The following is a 6,367-nucleotide window of genomic DNA, read 5'->3' on the forward strand; positions in this document are numbered from 1 at the left end:
CGCAAGTTCGTCTGATTTCTTGTTCTCGATTTACTAATTTTAAAAGAGGCCACCGCAGAAAGCACTCTTTTTCACATCCGTCGTGGGTCGGATGTTTCGCTCGATCTCCCGCCTTGGATTTTCAGTCCACATTATATTAACTTTTTCAAGCACTCTGTGAACCCATTTAAAAGGCTCTTATACCATAAAATAATTTTAGGCTTTTTGCTTTTTTTCTGTAAAAATGTCAAAAACTCGGTCAATTGTTGACGAACTTTGACAATTAATTACTGGCGATCTACTTAGATCACATTAATATTTTTTATCTCCACGGAGAGCCCAAAACACGCTCTTTATATATATTATAAATTGACTTTTTGTATAAAATATCATTTCCGGCACGTTTACGTTAATGTTATCGAAAACCAAAAATTTAAAATCGATTTTCTCAAAAAAACGTTTTTTTTTGTTAAAATGTAGATATGATAGTTGTCTACACGAAAAGCAAGTCGAGAAAGGGTGTCTTCTGTTTGTATGTTCTATATTTAAGCATCAATATCGTACAAAAACGTGCTTTTACGCCTCGAAATGGACTTGCGAATTGCGCGCCTTCGCAAACGGTGAAATATTTTTGCCTGTTTTCAACGCTCACACATAAAAATGAAATACAGTAGTTCCACCCTGTTAGAGTTATTCATTATTTAAATTGTATCATAGGCGGCAAGCTACATTGGAGGAGTTCAAAAGAGAAAGCAACACTTCTAACCAGACCAGCAGGCGTCGTAAATTTTTAACGTGTAGAAATCGGCAGACGTCGTATTGATTCGGGGCCTTCATTGGCCTATATGAACGTCCCGTCCTTTCGGAACCAGCAGATGACCACGACCTTTCGCTCTCGTTGTGGTAGATAGGACGGCCCGTGACAGTAAAGCGAGCAGCGCACCATGTGTCACGAGGAGTGAAATGGTACAAATGTGTCGTTGACGCGGCGAACATCTCTCTCCGCGTAGACCCGATAGCACCGAAGGGTTATCTCTTTTGGAAACAGCAAAGCTCGGAGACTGACAATAGAAACGAGCGTGTTGGTAGATATACTCGTGTTTATTCTGCCCGGAGACTAGTCGGGTCGAAGTCAGCCTCCTTGTCAACTATAACCGTTTGTGAAGAGTGGCCTTCTCCCGAAATGAAAAGTTAGCGCCGGCTGACGTGTTTTTTTGAAAAAGGGAAGGGAAAGAGAAAGTTTGGGTAACTGCAGTAACTACCTCGAAAGCTCCTTTCCCGATATGAAGCTCGAGGCATGTTACCTTTCGGTTACCTTCTCGCGCATTGCTGCTCGAATCTATTCCTCACTTCGTTCCGCACAGCCACTGTACCGCACAGCCGCCCTGGATGTGCGTAATAGAGTAAAGAACAGATTTGAGCATCATCTGAACACCGTCATCCTGCCAGGCTTCAGTGTCGTGGGACTGGACTCGGCGTCGGTCAGTTAAGACTTTTTTTTTTTATTTCGTGTGTTTCTTCGCCCCGCTGAACTTTGTTTCTCGGGTGCGGTATTGCTGAACGTTTTTCTTTTTATGTTTTATGATTAACTGTTTGTTAGCATGTTTAGTTGTGTTTATTTCGTCATGGCGTAGCGGCCTGACGGTGCTCTAGAGAGCGTGTTCGCACGGATTTGGTTGTGTCCCGTTTAGGGAATGCCCGGAGGAGTTCGTTTTTGTTCTCGCCGTGTGCGGCTAAGTTTTTTCGTCTGGATTAAATTTTTATTTTTTATTTTACCTTTATGTGTCGTCGATTTCTTTGTCAGACTCCCCATCACGCGTGGACCTATCGCCTTGCCACCGCTCGAACCTAAATCTTTTATTTTTTAAACAGAATTTTCGTTAATATCAGGGTTGGGTAATATTATTCTTATGTATTTATTTTTATTCCCTACCCCTCTCCGTGACAATATCTCCGTGTGTTTCGGACCGTTTCTGTGTCTTCACTTTTGTGTATTGCGGAAGTGAAAGGCCATTCTCTGGTGATCTGTGCGATGTGCGGTGAACAAACCCTAGCGTTTGGATTCGGAAAGAATTGCATATAATTTATCGACGATGTGGTGACTTTCTTTGTCTTAGTAATATCACAGCTAATAGCTAGTCATGCTAGTTTACAGTGAAAGTTCTATAAATCGAAACAATAGAACGTCTGTGCCTCTTCGATATTGAAGGTCGACTTGCTGCTGATTTGATTAGATAGGTTTCTCGTGGTTTCCCGTTCTTATCAAAACACAAATAACTATTCAATACCACAAAATGCGTTTATATTCGATTACAAAAAAGCAAACAAAAATTCAAGAAAACCTTTTCAGAATTCATAAAGACGCACGGGTCGCTATGTCCGACTTAAGTCTTGCAAAACGTAGAAGTCTTTTTCCGATATCGAGGCTTAAATATAGAAGATACAAACAAAATACACACGTTCTCGACTGCCTTTTCGAGTACACAATTATCATATCTACATATTAACAAAACAAAAAAAAAATGTTTTGTTTTTGAGAAAATCGATTTTAAAGTTGGTCCTTTTTGGTTTTCGCATAACATTAACGTAAACGTACCGCAAATAGAATTTTATACAGATAAGTGATTTTATAATATATATAAAGAGCGGTTTTTGGGCTCTCCATAGAGATAAAAAGTATCGACGTAACCCAAGTAGATCGCCAGTACTTAATTGTCAAAGTTCGTCAACAATCAAGCGAGGGGGCGTTTTTGATATTTTTACAGAAAAAATCAAAACGCCTAAAATTATTGTATCGTATTATAGCCTTTTACCTGTGCTCACAGAGTGATTGAAAAACGTTAATATAATGTGGACTGAAAATTCACGGCGGGAGATTGAGCGAAACATCCGACCCACGACGGATGTGAAAAACACGTGCTTTTCGCCGTGGCCTCTTTTAAAATTCATAAGTCAAGAACAAAAAAACCGACCAACTTGCGGTTTGTGGCTACTGGGTTTTTAGAGACGGCGCCATAACATATATTTTTTTCAGCGAAAGTAAAAATTCGACCCTTTTTGCCTGCACGATTTGAGATGAAAACACCCATATATATATATATATATATTATGATGACGCAACTGAGCTAAAAGCAATATATTTTCAGAATGTCAGGAAAGTGTTAGGACAATGCCTCTCAGTCTACCTTTTATAAAAGCAATGAGCGGCAATCACAACGCTTGTTTTCCTGACCAACATTGTTCACACTCAGCACCGTGATGCAGACAAATAATCATGCAAGAAAGAGTGATTAAAATTGTTTAATCTAATCAATACGTACCTTCGTACTCACATCAAATCTGGTCGAAAATAGCGCGTACTCAATGGACATTTTCGACATAGCCTGGCGTTTGAAGTTTGTTCTTGATAAAATGCCGTTCGATTCAATTTGCAAATAAGCATCGCCTTTGCTAATTGGTGATTTTTTTATTAAATAGAGCAAAGTAGTATTTCATCCTCTACTCGAAATTGCAGCTAGTTAATTGGTCACTTTCTGACCGTCTGCGTGCGCATTCGTCATAGTTCCGGCAAGAACCCCTGTCCGCTTTGTTTTTGTCCAGCCCACAGACACAACATTGTTGTTCATCACATAAAAGTAGCAATAACAGACTTGCATGAGAAGTAAAATATGCGTCATGAACAGTTTTATAAATCATCTTCAAAATCAGACATTTGTTTTAGGGTCTCTCAAATCACTTATAGAGGTGCTTTTCGAAAATTAAATCGCCGGGAAAACATTTGCCGCGGCATATTTAAGATAATTTGGGGCTGCATTTACTTATGCTGTATTCCTTTAAAGGGGCCATGAAATAATGTTTCAGTTTCTTCCTCCTTATCTCTATTACTCTTCTCAAAAACGAAATGAGAAACCACGTGATCGTGACGCGCTTAGGCACCGGAGGCGATGACCTCAAGCTTCCACGGTGCTCTTTAAGCACACCATGGAACTTGACATTTTTAAGTAATGATAAGTGCCGTCACGGAACTCATTGACCACGAACGCCAATTCGAATATTCGTCTATGGATTTATTGTTCACACACGTCCGAGTGACGCCGTGCTCGTGTCCAATGCGGGAGCTGGGTTCAGCTGTCGTGCTTCGGCATCGCGGATGCATCACAGTAAAAAGGCGGAGAGCTTTCGAAGGAAAGGAGCTACGAAAGAGTCCGCTATATTTTCAAATTTTCTTACCGAAAAGCAGATTTTAGCCTTTCTACGCTCGTGAACTAGTTTTACTTTGGCGCACTAAACGATCTGTGATAAGTTAAATCCCAATTTATTCCAGCCGAAAATTCATTTAATGGTTTCTTTAAAGTGATCGGTCCTTTCTTTATGCTGCCAAATCTTCCGGTAGTAATTAAATATAATTTTGTTGTCTTCAATAAATTTCACTGTATGAAGTTATCATAACCGCTTGAGACCGACACGGAAGGATGATAATCGAAAATACGCCATCTATTGAGTCTGCGGAAACCTGCTTTGTTTTTTGTTTGCGTTTTGGCAGTGTGAAACACCGGGTCGCGGGGTATGCCGAAACGGACTTTGTGCTCACATAATACATCTGAAGGCCAATACACAAAATGTCCAGAAAGCGAGATAATAAATGGTATTCTTCAAACTAATCCCATACAAAAAGCCTTAATGCAAAAAAAGAAGTACCTGAGATGCACGCAGTTATATTCCTAATTACAAATCAATACCGCAAAGGACAGACAATATGCTCCTAATATAAATCACATTTGGACATCGGCTTGCACGAGCTCAAAACTTCGCAGAATACTGTCTCGGGATGCTAATCTTATATTAATTTTTACCTGCATTTGTTTTGGGGACTCACATTACAACTCTTTGTTTTATCAGCCATGCGCGCTATAACATTTTATTAGGCTGCCGCATATCATCGCCAGGCTGCTATATATATACTGCACAATTTTACATTTTGGACGTCCACTTTTGCTAGCTTTGAGAGCATCGCATTTCACCTGAACAATGAACTGTTTAACCATAGCCTCCTCTATACTACCAAGCCCGGCAGATCGCCATGAGACGCGGCCGCCGAAAGTGAAAAGGTAGAGCGGCAGACAACGGATGAGAGGAGAGTATAAAGTCCCGAGATAAGGAGCTTTCTACAAGTAGCGACATTCTTCGAAGCGCCGACTGCGTGACATTGCAAGTTTTAGGAAGCGAATGGCGACGCACAGCAGAAGACTGCACTGAATGACACCATTTTGTTCCAGCGGAATGTGCTTTGTAATTTGTATTGGTTGTCGTTACTTGTAAAAGAAGTATCAAGGGACTTTACGAGAGTCATGGAACGGGCGCCCCGCTGCGGGTAGACGCCGAAACACACTTCTCCCGAGCGATGGAATGTCGGCTCGTGCTCCTCGCGTTTCTCGCGCGTCCTTGCCGTTGCAAAAGCTGTGCGCTCACTACCAGCTTCCCCAAGAAATCCTTTGTGCTAGCAGATCCTCGCGCTCGAAATCTGCGACCGGCCACTCTATGGCCCCGTCGTCCAACTGCCAGGCTTAGTGAGTATAGAGGAGGCTATGGTTTAACATGGGTTGCACGCGACATCATCGCACTTTATGCTGGTGGTCATTGCGATTTGCTTTTGCTAAAATATCAAATCCGGTGGTGCAAAAGGCACGCTGCAAAAGGTTCGCGCTCGGTGCAAGTCATGCATTTAAGAGACGAAAAGTACTGCTTAGTGCAGCGTCGTGAGGAAGGGCGCGAGCGCCACGCACATCAAAAACGCGCTTTCTGGCAGGAATGATTTTGCCAACAAAGCAGTTTCTGGCATCACGCTGTCTGGCCTGTCTGTGCCGAAGATGCGGAGAAGAGGAACCTTTACAACAGAATATACCTTAAAACACCTCCCCCTCCTTCCCCTCCTCTTCTTTCTTCCATGCTCCTTCAGAGAATATTTTTGATTCCTGGGGACTCTCTCCGGCGTTTAGGGGTATCAATTTGACAACTATATTTGTGTCATTTGTTAACAGTAGTCATCCATTTAATTGATTTTGCACCCAAAAGTTGCGAAATTTAAACAAGATACAGAGGTGGTGAAAGCTCAGGAAAGAACTTGAAAACGACACTCCTGTGAGACTTTGAGTGGCGGACAACATTCATTCATTGATTTACCCTTAAAGGTCCTCTTTCGGCGACATTACATATGGGGGGGGGGGGGGGGGGGGCGAATCAGTCACATATCAGTTAACGAAAGAAACAATGAAACAGCGACAAACAATGAAACAACAACAACTATTTCATCAACAAACATTCGGCTATCTCTCTGAGGCCACTAGGATCTTTCTTTTGTCTACACTTGTAGTCATATTTATCGTGGGAA

This window comes from Ixodes scapularis, unplaced genomic scaffold (assembly GCF_016920785.2).
Source record: "Ixodes scapularis isolate PalLabHiFi unplaced genomic scaffold, ASM1692078v2 PGA_scaffold3__209_contigs__length_174095766, whole genome shotgun sequence".
NCBI classification, from domain to species: Eukaryota; Metazoa; Arthropoda; class Arachnida; order Ixodida; family Ixodidae; genus Ixodes; species Ixodes scapularis.